General features: G+C 39.2%; 1 pseudogene and 1 further gene across 1 annotated transcript; one reads left to right on the top strand and one right to left on the bottom strand.

Annotated features, from left to right (window-relative positions):
• The window catches only part of Igk (immunoglobulin kappa chain complex), a 3,171,119-nt gene that overhangs the window by 3,148,583 nt on the left and 8,674 nt on the right, over positions 1-13,862 (bottom strand).
• Positions 12,473-12,938, top strand: 4930515G16Rik (RIKEN cDNA 4930515G16 gene; annotated as a pseudogene). Its single transcript, NR_003100.1, has one exon. The product of NR_003100.1 is annotated as an RIKEN cDNA 4930515G16 gene (transcript).

Genomic DNA, 13,862 nt, shown 5'->3' with positions numbered 1-13,862 from the left:
AGACAGACAAGTGGACCAATGGAATAGAATTGAAGACCCAGAAATGAACCCACACACCTATGGTCACTTGATCTTCGACAAGGGAGCCAAAACCATCCAGTGGAAGAAAGACAGCATTTTCAACAATTGGTGCTGGCACAACTGGTTGTTATCATGTAGAAGAATGCGAATCGATCCATACTTATCTCCTTGTACTAAGGTCAAATCTAAGTGGATCAAGGAACTTCACATAAAACCAGAGACACTGAAACTTATAGAGGAGAAAGTGGGGAAAAGCCTTGAAGATATGGGCACAGGGGAAAAATTCCTGAACAGAACAGCAATGGCTTGTGCTGTAAGATCGAGAATTGACAAATGGGACCTAATGAAACTCCAAAGTTTCTGCAAGGCAAAAGACACTGTCTATAAGACAAAAAGACCACCAACAGACTGGGAAAGGATCTTTACCTATCCTAAATCAGATAGGGGACTAATATCCAACATATATAAAGAACTCAAGAAGGTGGACCTCAGAAAATCAAATAACCCCCTTAAAAAATGGGGCTCAGAACTGAACAAAGAATTCTCACCTGAGGAATACCGAATGGCAGAGAAGCACCTGAAAAAATGTTCAACATCCTTAATCATCAGGGAAATGCAAATCAAAACAACCCTGAGATTCCACCTCACACCAGTCAGAATGGCTAAGATCAAAAATTCAGGTGACAGCAGATGCTGGCGAGGATGTGGAGAAAGAGGAACACTCCTCCATTGTTGGTGGGATTGCAGGCTTGTACAACCACTCTGGAAATCAGTCTGGCGGTTCCTCAGAAAATTGGACATAGTACTACCGGAGGATCCAGCAATACCTCTCCTGGGCATATATCCAGAAGAAGCCCCAACTGGTAAGAAGGACACATGCTCCACTATGTTCATAGCAGCCTTATTTATAATAGCCAGAAGCTGGAAAGAACCCAGATGCCCCTCAACAGAGGAATGGATACAGAAAATGTGGTGCATCTACACAATGGAGTACTACTCAGCTATTAAAAAGAATGAATTTATGAAATTCCTAGCCAAATGGATGGACCTGGAGAGCATCATCCTGAGTGAGGTAACACAATCACAAAGGAACTCACACAATATGTACTCACTGATAAGTGGATACTAGCCCAAAACCTAGGATACCCACGATATAAGATACAATTTCCTAAACACATGAAACTCCAGAAAAATGAAGACTGAAGTGTGGACACTATGCCCCTCCTTAGAAGTGGGAACAAAACACCCATGGAAGGAGTTACAGAAACAAAGTATGGAGCTGAGATGAAAGGATGGACCATGTAGAGACTGCCATATCCAGGGATCCACCCCATAATCAGCTTCCAAATGCTGACACCATTGCATACACTAGCAAGATTTTACTGAAAGGACCCAGATGTAGCTGTCTCTTGTGAGACTATGCCGGGGCCTAGCAAACACAGAAGTGGATGCTCACAGTCAGCTAATGGATGGATCACAGGGCTCCCAATGGAGGAGCTAGAGAAAGTACCCAAGGAGCTAAAGGGATCTTCAACCCTATAGGTGGAACAACATTATGAACTAACCAGTACCCCTGAGCTCTTGACTCTAGCTGCATATGTATCAAAAGATGGCCTAGTCGGCCATCACTGGAAAGAGAGGCCCATTGGACACGCAGACTTTGTGTGCCCCGGTACAGGGGAACGCCAGGGCCAAAGGGGGGGAGTGGGTGGGTAGGGGAGTGGGGGTGGGTGGGTAAGGGGGACTTTTGGTATAGCATTGGAAATGTAAATGAGCTAAATACCTAATAAAAAATGGAAAAAAAAAAAAAAAAAAAAAAAAAAAAAAAAGAAATCTGGAATTATGTGATTATAATTTTCTTAGCATTTTCTTTGAAAAAAAAAAACCTAAAATATGAACTAGTTGGTGTATAGTAAAAAGTAAAGAAATTCTTAGAGGACTTTTATTTTAGGATAATACATATATGCATATGCAGTGTGTGTGCCAGTGGTGTTAACAAAACTAATAGTGGAATTTGATCCTTAACAATACCATTATTTAAGTTGAAGTGTTTATTAGCTCACCAAAATTGAACGTACTGTTAAAGGAAACTGGCTTCTGATGCATGAACATTTGTATGTACACTGAAAGTAGTCCCTAATACAAGTTAGATACAGAGTGGGAGATTCCCATACTGCCGCTGTCCAGTCCTGACCGCGACTGAAAGTGGTCGCTGTCCAGGCGCTATCCAGGCCTGACCTCAACTAAGAACCAACCAGTCAGCAGTTCCAGCAGTGGAAGCAAAACGAAACCGAAAGGAAAAGTGTAATCACCGTGCAAACAATCAAAAGGGCTTCTAACTCTGGAGAAAGTTCAAGATTGTGCGTACCTTGTAGAGCTTTTTGTCCCACGGTTCTGATTCCGCCCCATGAACGAGGGATCTTCCTTGCGCTGGTGTGATGGTAGTTCCCAGGTTTCAGCACCACTTATTGTGACCCACTCGACCGGCAAGAAAGACGCAACAAACCGGAATCTTCCGTGGCAAAAGCTTTATTGCTTACTTCTTCAGGAAGACCCCGAACCGGGAAAATGGCGCCGCTTTTATAGCCCGCAGGGTGACGTTTCAACACCTGATATGGCATGACAGCTCCTGATTCGTTGCTTGCCCATCACCCCACTATTACACCCCGAGAATGGGAGTGACTAGGAGTGAGTTCACTCTCGCACCTGCGTACAAGGCTTGTTTACTAGTTAGGCACAGCGGAGGCCAGCACCATCTTATAATGGCGATTGCTCGCGGCACGGCTCTCCACACCAGTGGAAGCTGTAATTATGAGAAAGGAGTGCAAAATTGTATACTAACTTCATGAACATTCTTTACAGTTGCTTCCTAGATGTTTCTTTCACCTGAGATCTTTCCTTTTACATGAAATTTTTATACACTAAAATTCCCCTTTTAATGAGACAAGTGGAAGAAATGGCCTAAGGAGCTTCCAAGCATAAATTATGTAACTCTGTTTTATCCATATCATGATCTTCATTATAGCACAGGTTATCTCCCACCTGGAACCTCCCTCACATGAACATAAACATCACAGGCCACATCCTAGAGAATAAGAGATGTCTTCTCCAACATAAACAAAACACAATGGTGAGCAATAGGACCCAGGGCTCATCCTCCCTATCCATTCTTAGCCCTTATTTCCCTTCCTTCTCACCAAGAATCAATAAATCAACACCACAAACAGCAGAAAGGGCAACTTCATATTTAGGAGGCAGCCTAAGGAGAGTGATCAATTCCTGCAAGATAACAATTGATCTTATATCACAAACTAACAAGAGTGAATCCTCTCCCCAGGGAGCAATATGCAATGGTCTGAGTTGGTGAGATAGTAGAAATAGGAAGAATAGTCATGCAGGTGTCTCATGAGCCCAAATTTACAGAAAATATCTCCAGTGTCAAAGAAGACAATAGTAAAACACTGTGTGCTGTTTGGTGGGAAAAGAACGTGCTGAAAACTGTCAATCCAGACAACAGCAGACACTTAATAAGTGCTGTATTACAGAAACAGAGGAATGATTGAAAACAAAGAAAAGTGTGAAATTATTCACTTCAACTTGACCGGCTATGTTTTTGTTCCTCTTTCTAAAAATATTATAGGAAAAACAGCTGTCATTTTCTGAATGCTATATGTAGCAGTTCAGAGCTTTCTTCCCTCTGATCCACTGAATTTGTCTCCATGGGAGCACAAAAATAATTTTGACCCTAAATTTGCCCTATCTATAAGAAAAACATGGGCAATGATGGAGCAGAGACTGAGGGAATGGCCAACAAATAACCAGGCCAATTTGAAACCAATCCCAGGTGCAAACACCAATCCTTAACTCTATTAATATTACTCGACTATGCTTGCAGACAGAAGCCTAGCATAACAGTCCTCTGAGCAGCTCCACCCAGCAGTTGACTGAAACAGATGCAGAAACCCACAGCCCAATATTGGACAAAGCTCAGAGACTCTTATAGAAAAGTTTGGGGAATGATAGAAGAGCCCCTGAAGAGGATACAAACTTTACAGGAACTATCAAGCTACTAACTTGGACCCTTGTGGGATTTCAGGACTAAGTCATCAACCAAAGAACATACTCAGGCTGAACTGGGGGTCCAGGCAATATGTAGGAAATGTATACCTCAGTCTTCAGTTTAGTCTTCATGTGAGTCCCTAAAACCTAGAGCAGATGCTGTCCCTAAAGCTGTTGCCTATCAGAGAAATCCATTCCCCTAACTGGGCTGCCTTCTCTGACCTCAGTGTGGGATGATGTGCTGAACCCTGCAGAAACTTGATGCACTAGGTGGTGCATGCCTAACTCATGTTGAGGCAAGCAAAAAAAATTAAGTCATTGAGTCAAATAAAAAACATACAGGTTAAAGAGGATGTTAAGAGTAAGCATTTTAGTGTTAAAGGGGAGAGGAGAACTAGAAGTGTAAAGAACATATAAAATAATTATTATTTATGTTATTAAATTCCCAGCATATACCATAAATGAAAAGAGAACAGAATGAACAGAATATGGGATTACACTGAATGAATACAAACATATTCTGTGTTTTCTAGAAAAATGGGGAAAAGGTCAGCAAGAAGGTATTTTTACATCTACTTGTTTCTTATGTGTTTGTATGTATGTATGTATGTATGTATGTACGTATGTATGTATATTTAGGCATGTTCATTCCAATGCACACAAATGAAAAACAGAATAAAACTGATGGGAGTCAGTACTGCCTGCAGTGTTGATCTAGGGAAAACATCAGGTTGTTTGGCTTGGTAGCAGGCACGTCTATGGAGAAATTGTCTGGATTAATAATAGATGTGCTAGGGACCAGCATGAGGTTAACAGTGGCACCACCTGACCACAAGGTCCTGAGAACTTAAGAAATTAGGCAATGCCAGTAAGCCAATAAGCAGCATTCTTTATGGCATGTGCTTCAGTTCCTACCTCCTAGAACCTGTCCTGCTGGAAGTCCTGCCCTTAGTTTCCCTCATGGGAGGTAGAATGGTAAGCTGACTTCCTTTTCTCTTCAAGTTATGTTGGGTTATGTTTTTTATCATATAGAAAACAATATTTTTTATCAAAATGGAAAACAATCTGACTACCCTCAGAGTAACCACTTGCTTCCTGTACACAGTTAATAAGAAAGGCTACTTAAGAGAAAGGCTCTTTTGAGAGGATAGGAAAAAATGAACAGGAAACGTTTCACATTTTCACCTTCTTAAACCTCAGCAATCCTAGTCCCATTCATAGTTTCCCTCAATAAGGAAAATTACATTATGTTGCATTCTTGCTACCTTTGAATAAGAATCTTTTCCCCACTTAGGCCTCTGTGATACATATATAAAACAATTGAACACAAATTCACAGAGGACTCCATGTAGCTGAACAAAAACTAGATACACTCTCTTAGTAACTCAGAGTAATACATTTTTGTAACCCTCAGTTCCCTGGTCTTCATTTGGAGATAGTAACTAGGGACTATGATGGTGGATCACAGCTTCTCTGTAGATTCAGTCTTCAACTGTAATCTAAACAAATGGGTAAAGACCTAGACATAAGTGCAAACACCATAGGTTTCGTTAAAGTAGTCACAAATGTACTATAGGAAGCATATTCAACAAATTGTGCTTGTCTAATTCATTATCTGGGTATAGAAGAATGTAAATAGATCTGAATTTATTACCAGGAACAAAACTCAAGTTCACATTGAGAAAGAACTCAATATAATTCCAGACACACTGAACCTGACTAAAGATTAAATACAATATCTATAGCATAGGAAGATGCTAATACCAACAATTAATAAATGGGACCTCATGAAACTGAAAAGCTTCTATAAGGCAAAGAGAACAGCAGCCTATAGACTGGGGAAAGGTTTCATCTACTCCACATCAATAGAGGTCTAATATCCTAAAATAAAAAACAAAAAACAAAAACAAAAAGAACTCAAGAAACTAGATATCAACAAACCAAGTAATCCAAATAAAATGGGGTTCAGATCTAAACAAAATTTTTGATAGAGGAATCAAATTGTCTGAGAGACACTTAAAGAAATGTTCAATGTCTTTATTGATCAGGGAAATGCAAATCAAAACTACTTTAATGTTCCATCTTATACCTATCACAATGGCTAATATCAGTAATGTAAGTACCACTGATGCTGATGAGAATTTGGAAGGAAAACACTCCTTTGTTAGTGGTGGGAGGGCAAACTTATACAGCCACTATGGAAATCAATATTGTCATTTCTCAGAAAATTGTCAACAAACTTACCAAAAGACCCAACTATAAATACCACTGATGGACATACATAAAGGGATGCTCTATCCCACCATAAGGACACTGGCTCAACTATGTTCACAGTGGCATCATTCATAAAACCCACAAACTGGAAACAACCTAGATGCCCATCAACTGAAGAAAGAATACAGAAATTGTGTCACATTTACACAATAGAGTTATTGCTCAGGTGTAAAAAAGAAAATGGCATCATGAAATTTCTAAGCAAATAGAAAGTCCCCATCCTTGGGAGGCCATATGGAAATCTAGGGCAGAGGAAACTTTCTGGAACATATAAGGGTGACCCTAGTAATGGAGTATATGGAGCTTGAGCCAGCCATCTTCTGTAACCAGGAAGAGCTTTTAGTGGTAAAGCTGAGACACCAATCCTCCACAAAAAAATTGACCTAAAACATATCTTGACTACAAAATATGCGATGATGAGGTGATGATGGCTTAGAACTTGTGAGAGTGACCAACTAATGACTGGTCTCCCCAAGGCCAGTGCCACAGAAGGAATTCTGTACCTAATACTGTCTGGACCACCAGGAATTGAAGCTAGATAGCCCAGAAACCCAGCACACAACCAAACACTACTGGTCAAAAAGAAAAATGTAAATGAAATGATTCCTAATGATATTCTGCTGTACTCAGATCTGTGCATAGCCTATAGTATCGTCATTAGAGAGATTTCTTATGGCAGATTATAAATGCACATGCAGAGATGCACAGCCAAACATTATGCATAACTTGGGGAACCCAGAGGAAGAGAGAAAGAATTGAGGGAGACAGGGTAGTAAGGAATCCAAAGAACATGGCCCACAAAATCAACTAAACAGGGCTTCATAGGAGCTCACAGAGATGAAGCAGCAATCACAAAGTCTGAATACGTGTCTGCACTAGATTCTTTGCATATATGTTATGCTTGTTTAGCTTGGAGTATTGGAGGACTTCTAACAGTCGTAGTGTGGGTGTCTCTGACTCCTTTGCCTACTACACTTGGGACTCTTTTCCTCCTACTGAATTCCCTCATCCTGCACTAATATGAGGTATTGAGCCTAGTCTCAATGCATTTTGTTATGCCATTTTGGTTAATATTGTAGGGGGGATGCTGCTATTTTCTGAGGGGAAATGGAGCAGTGGATGAGGAAGACAGGGTCGGTGAAGAAGCTGGGAAGAGGGAGGGGGTGGAAATGTAGTTGGGATGTAAGGCATGAGAAAACGAAGAAAAAGAAAAAATCTAGCAATATAAAAGTAAATATAATATTAAAATATATTTTTAAAAAAGAATAAAAACAGACAAAAATTTGGAGTGAATTGTTTCCAGTCCTTTAATTGGAATCTTCCAGGTTTGGGGTAGTGAACTCTTTCAAAGGTCTTATTTTTTCATCAGTAGTGCTGTTACTAAGTTCTGATCAGTCAAGAGTCTGCTGTCTCACAGCACTGTGTTTACTATAGAAAATTTCCTCTCACAGTATGATACACACACCATACCAGTCCAGAGGATTTGGGGTATAAGTTCAGAAAAAAAAAAATCTACATTGGAATGGTGTGTCTTAATGAACCTAAAAACATGCCATAGGGTCTCAAAGTTTCCAGATCTTTCCCAAGAGCACTGTACTAAGTAGGAAAGACAATATTGCATAAATCATGTAATTCTCTATACTTGGGTTAACATTCCTGCAGACAGCACACCACTGGGATGGAGCAGTGGAAGCTAAGCAGTTCATTGAACTAAGGCTATTGGTCTCTACACTCATGCTCAATAATAGTGTTTAATCTTTCTCAGGGTACATGATGCCCCTAACCTCTGTGTCATCCATAACCTGATCCTCCTGCTGACACTACTTCTCATATCTCCACATCTAGCTTTCTTACTGTCCAGGAGTATATCTGTGGATGTTGCTTCTTACTTCCTGATTTTTTTTCCTTGTTTCTAGTTCTACAGACTAGCCTAGTCTCTGACATATAGAGTGATAGAATAGGCTTCTCCTCAAGTGCCAGTTTGCCAAGCAAGAAGAATCACTGAAACATTAAATACCATCAATAGTGTTAAGGATTGTAAGCACTATGGGATTTTTCTGTTGGTAGGAATGACAGAGCTGTCTGTTTTAGCCTATGGTACTTCCATCACTGAGTCCCACCAATAGAGCTCTTGCTTGAGTCACAGGTTGTTTACCACTTCCTAATCTGTATTCTTTCAGCTTCCTCTTGCTAATCTATTTTCAGTATTTAAGGTTGTGATTATTGAATATTATAGATAAGAGCGGTTTTACTTGCATTTATGCATGGCAATATGAATGCCTGTGCCCAGGAAAGTCAAAAGGAGTCAGCAGATTCCATAAAACTGGAGATATAAATGGCTGTGAACTGCCAAGTGTGTGCTAAGAAGTGAAGCCAGATCCTCTGCAAGACCAGCCAGTGCTCCTAACTTTTTTGCCATCTCTCTAGCCCTTCCTATTACCTCTTCCAATATTTTCAATATTCTTTCTCCCTTTTCTTTAGAATTTAGCTATCCTGGGTCCTCCATGTTGACAAAAGTTAGAAACCTCTAAATATCTACCTTTCTCAAAAGTCCTGATAATCTCCTTTTGCTTCAAATTTACCTCTATGAAACTGAAAGTTCTTATTTTGGAATATTCTTCTGTAGTTTTTAAGTAAATTTGTCCTCTAGCTATGGTGAAGTTCAGAGCTCTCATCATTCTAATGATTTTGCTTTAATTAGCAAATCACAGAGTCTTTCAGTAATGGACCTTCTCAAATATTTCCTTCTTGGTGTACTGTCAAACGTTGCTTGTGATATCTGAGAAATACTTAGAGTGGGTGATTCATGAGGAGAGGCAGACAGAGCAGCCAAACCTCTCACTTCTGCTTCCATGGAGTTTATGTTATGACTGGCATCACTGTGGGAGGATAGTTATTAGACTGTAGACAGTACTAGATTGCCATGTCTTCAGACTCCAGGCTGCTGTGATGAAAGAATAATGTGACACAGACCCACTACCACTAAATGATGGGACCCCCATCATATCCGCAGTCTTGAACTATCTTCGTTTCCAGTTTCTAAAGAAACAAGAGACTCAGATTTTATAGGCTGACCTCAAGAAAGATATGGAAATCAAAACAAGATGTTTTTATTTTAATCTAAATCTGGTTTTATCTTTTCTAGCATTCTATAGATTTGAGTCACCTAAGGTATAAATGTGTCCCTAAGTAAAGAATCTATAGGAAGCCAGACACATATGAATACAAACCCCAACCCCAACAAAAATCTGTATGCTTTAATAAAATCACAAACTATAGCACAGATGTACTCAGTTTTTAATAAGATGGTACATGACATAGATTAACTCTTAAAAACATCTGTGTATTTATTAGTTGATTTTTTTATTGTGTAATGTGTTTATGCCAGAGTGAGTTTATGTATAGTGTGTGCAGACAGGTTACAGAGGAGTCAATAAAAGTGAGTTTTGAGCCAGTTGATGTGGTTGTTAGGAATGAAACACAGGTCCTCTGTAAGAGCAGAACATGTTTTTGACAGCTGAATCATCTATCAATGCCCTATTTTTAAGGAGAATCGTACCAAGGACTATGTACTATACACTCATGTAGCACACAATTAGACAGTAGCAGTATGGACAAATGTTTCAAAAAAAAATATATCATGACATCCACTGAGCTTTCTGCTAAGCTGATTACATTATAAGAACTGTAATGGTTGTGGAGAAGTAGGAATGTCACAAGTCCAGAACCAAATTTCAATTTATCTTGGGCAAACTTTAAAACCTTTAACAACTCTTCATTGCTACGTCTCTGTCTGACCTAAGGTCCCTGTATCAATTAACTTAACAGAACATAGCTACCACCAACCACAAGACTAAGTAAGAGTATTTTTAGCATCTGAAACCTACAATGATTTCCCCACTTTAATTTAATACTCCTCTTAATGTTTCTACCAATGCATTGAAAAGTGGTTCAGTTCATGACTTTCTTTGCTTTCTTACGATAAAAGTTCATTAGACTGTGACTAGGTAGGAACATAGAATAAAGGGTAGCCTCAATCTGTGTTCCAAGGTCAAGGTCATTCATAATTGGATACAGAGTAAGCTATCTCTTAAATTCTTGGAGGTGGGAGTCGTGTATTTGTGTGGGCTACTGGGACATCCCATAGTGGTGAAACTAACAGAAGTGAAATAAGGAAGGCTAGGGAGGAGGGGAAGGAGTAAAAAATAGTGTATTAATAACAAAATATTTTCTGCTTCATGTATCATAGCAATTATCATGGATGTATCATATGATTATCATGGATCTGGTCATTCAACAATATGACAATTTTATTTGTAAAACATAAAAAGGAGTAGAATGAGATTATAAGTCAATTCTGCCTCTCTTCATGCCTCATTGTTCAGAGCACACTTGCAACCTATTTATTCTGATGATATTTATAGCATGCCAAACGTGTAGGGAATAACACGTCATCCTTGAATCACTCTACAAGATCTAATAATGGCTAATTGTCTAAAATCTTCCTTTAGAACAATTGACATGAGTTTTTCATTTTAAAATATTTAAATCTGTTTTTTAAAGACAAGATATACATAATCTACAATTGGGTAAACGTGTGATCTCTTTTCATCGTTCTCACAAGCCTTCATCATAATTATCTCAATTATCATTTTCACTTTCAGCAGGTGTTTCCAAACTTACATAATCTATTGGAAATCACTGAACTAGAATACAACCTGCTGGGAGAAGAGACCATGATTTAACATATACCCAAGTAGGTTGCCAGTGGAACTATTGAGATTAGAATCACACATAGAATATTTTCAGTTTACTATAGATCTGTATTTTTATATGATACATTCAGGATTTGAAAATGAAAATGAGAATTACTGCTACACAAAATTGCAAAATGTTGCTGAGCATTTACAAAAATATGGTTATTTCTAAAACAAAATTTAAAAACTCTATTTTTCAATTCCAGTTTACATACCAAGTTGTATATGGAGACAAGGAAGCAAGGAATTCCAATGCGAAAAAAATGTACATATAAAAACATACATGATAACATTAAAATGTAAATAATTAAAATAATCAACAAAATTTTAAAAAAGATTATGAATACATATTAATTCGCAGGTTTGTTCTTGAAACAGAAACACTTATGGCAACATATTTTAATTTGTTAAATTGTGTCAAGAAAATATACAAGCTGACATATGAATTTCTTGTATACACAGAGAGAGGGGATGCATTTCTGACAACAAAATGTGAACTTTATGTGAAATCTTTGAGCTTTAAAAAGAAATACCACATACCCCATATCATAGTCAACTTGTGGTCGGCACGCAACAGGCCATGCTGGGTTTGCATTTCCTGCCAACTTGTGAACAGTGCCAAAGAAAGTTGAAGCTCACAGGGGCTGAGAAGAAAGAAGAGTCTGTTCCTTGCAAGCAGGTGAAGGAGGATCTGCCTGATAACTTTTCTGCATATTATCAGCCTCTCGGTTCTGAAGAGTTTCTGCTACCAAGGGCTATACTCTGGAAGAGACTTGAATGTCTGCTGGTGCATCAGTAGGAAGACGAAGATTTTAAATCGGGATGGCAAAGCACATTTTTTTTTTCAGCTGAGAAAAGATTTTGATGAGAAGAGGACAACAGTTCAGTTCCACCAACCACAGAAATTTAAAGATGAGCTCTGGAGGATCTAGGAAAAGCAAATGTGACTGTGGATCCTTAGTAGGCTCAAATGTGTTCACGTCTCCTGCAGAATCTCAGGGCCTCCCTCCACATTACAACAATGTTGAGGTTTTGATCCTGCAGCTGGAGGGAAAGAAACACTTGCGCCTGTACTCTCCAACTGTACCCCTGGCACACGAGTACATTGTGGAGCCTGAGGGCCGGATTGGCACGCCAACACATGACTTCCTGCTGAAGCCTGATGGTTTGCTGTACTTCTGCAGAGGGACCATTCATTAGGCAGAAACTCCTTCAGGCCTGGCCCACTCTATTCACCTGACTATTAGCACCTACCCGAACAATTCATGGGGAGATTGCCTTTTGGATTCCATTTGGGGGCTTATGTTTGACATCACAAAGGAAGATGTGGTGTTATGACTGTAGTGCCCCAGAGGATGCTCATGAATGTGGAAACCCCAGCTGATTTAACAAGGAAGTTGAGTGGCTTTCTGGAAACTCTTACAGACCAGCTCAAGGGCAGAAAAGAACTGCTGTCATCAGATATGAAGAAGGACTTCGTCATGCACAGACTCGTCCTTTCTATGTGGGAAATGGAACAGAGACAATGAATCCAGGTGAAAAGTTGCCAAGGTTGGACAACATAATATGACTGCAGTCCAAAGATCTCATTGTCCTCTCAGTAGGGGTCAGCTCAGAATCAATGTGATGAAGCTCAACAAAAGATGGTTTACATCTATCATTCCCTAAAGAATGCGAGACAGATGCCCATGATGGGAAAAGATGTGGAATCAGAGATTTACAGACTTCGCTTCCCTTTATCACACATGGATGCTCTGAAGAAAATCTGGTGTGGGTCACCAATTCGTGTTAAGAGCCTGAAACTTCAAATGAAGAAAAGGAGAGCCTGGCATTGTCTGTCTGGACAGAGTTTTTAATCCAAGTACTCTAGTGCCCTTATGCTGAGAATTGTTTGTTATTTTCTCTACACATACTTTGGGGTGGGGTGACTTAGTGTTCTGACTAGTACTCTGAGTGGAAGTGTAGTTACTTAGGAGAGGAGGGAGAAGAAGCTGGTTCATGTCCTCATGGACACAAGAGGACAAACAGGAAATTACTAGGCATCCCAGACTGTGATAAAATGATACTTCCAACAGGTTTATTTAATCCAGTGGTGTAGAAAAGGCACAACTCCAGTACATATGTCATATAGAATTAATTCATTAACCTGGCTCGTCTTCGTTCTTTGGAAGAAATAACTCCTTTAAAGAGCATCCTTGGCTCCAAAAATACTTTTTCACAATTAAACACACACAAACACTAATGCATATATAGACACACAAATATATGTGTGTATATATACATCTGTATGTATATACACATATAGGTAATTATATAGGTAATACATACATTAAATACTAAAGGATATTTTGGAATTATAAGTTCTAATCTCCAGGTCAAAGAAAATTGCTTCACTCTCACTGATACTGTTAGGAGTCCCACAAAAATCTATAGGTAAACAACTACAGCATGTGTGCTGATTATCTAGACCCATGCAGGCTGTATGACTGCTACTTCAGTCTCTGTGAACCCCTCTAAACCTTGCTAAGATCTATGGGTTGTGTTTTTCTGGTATTCTCCACCACTCTGGCTTCTAAATCCATCCTCCTGGTCTTCTATGGGGTGTCTAGAGTGCTGCTTAATGTTTAGATTTAGATCTCTTCATCTGCTTTTATTAGCTGTAGAAGAAAGTCTGTCTAATGACAAATGGGCTAGGAATCAATCTACAGGTATAGTAGAATATGTTTAGGAATCATTTTATTGACACTGTTT

Source organism: Mus musculus, chromosome 6, assembly GCF_000001635.26.
Source record: "Mus musculus strain C57BL/6J chromosome 6, GRCm38.p6 C57BL/6J".
Taxonomy (NCBI): Eukaryota; Metazoa; Chordata; class Mammalia; order Rodentia; family Muridae; genus Mus; species Mus musculus.
This window is presented reverse-complemented; position numbering and strand designations above follow the sequence as displayed.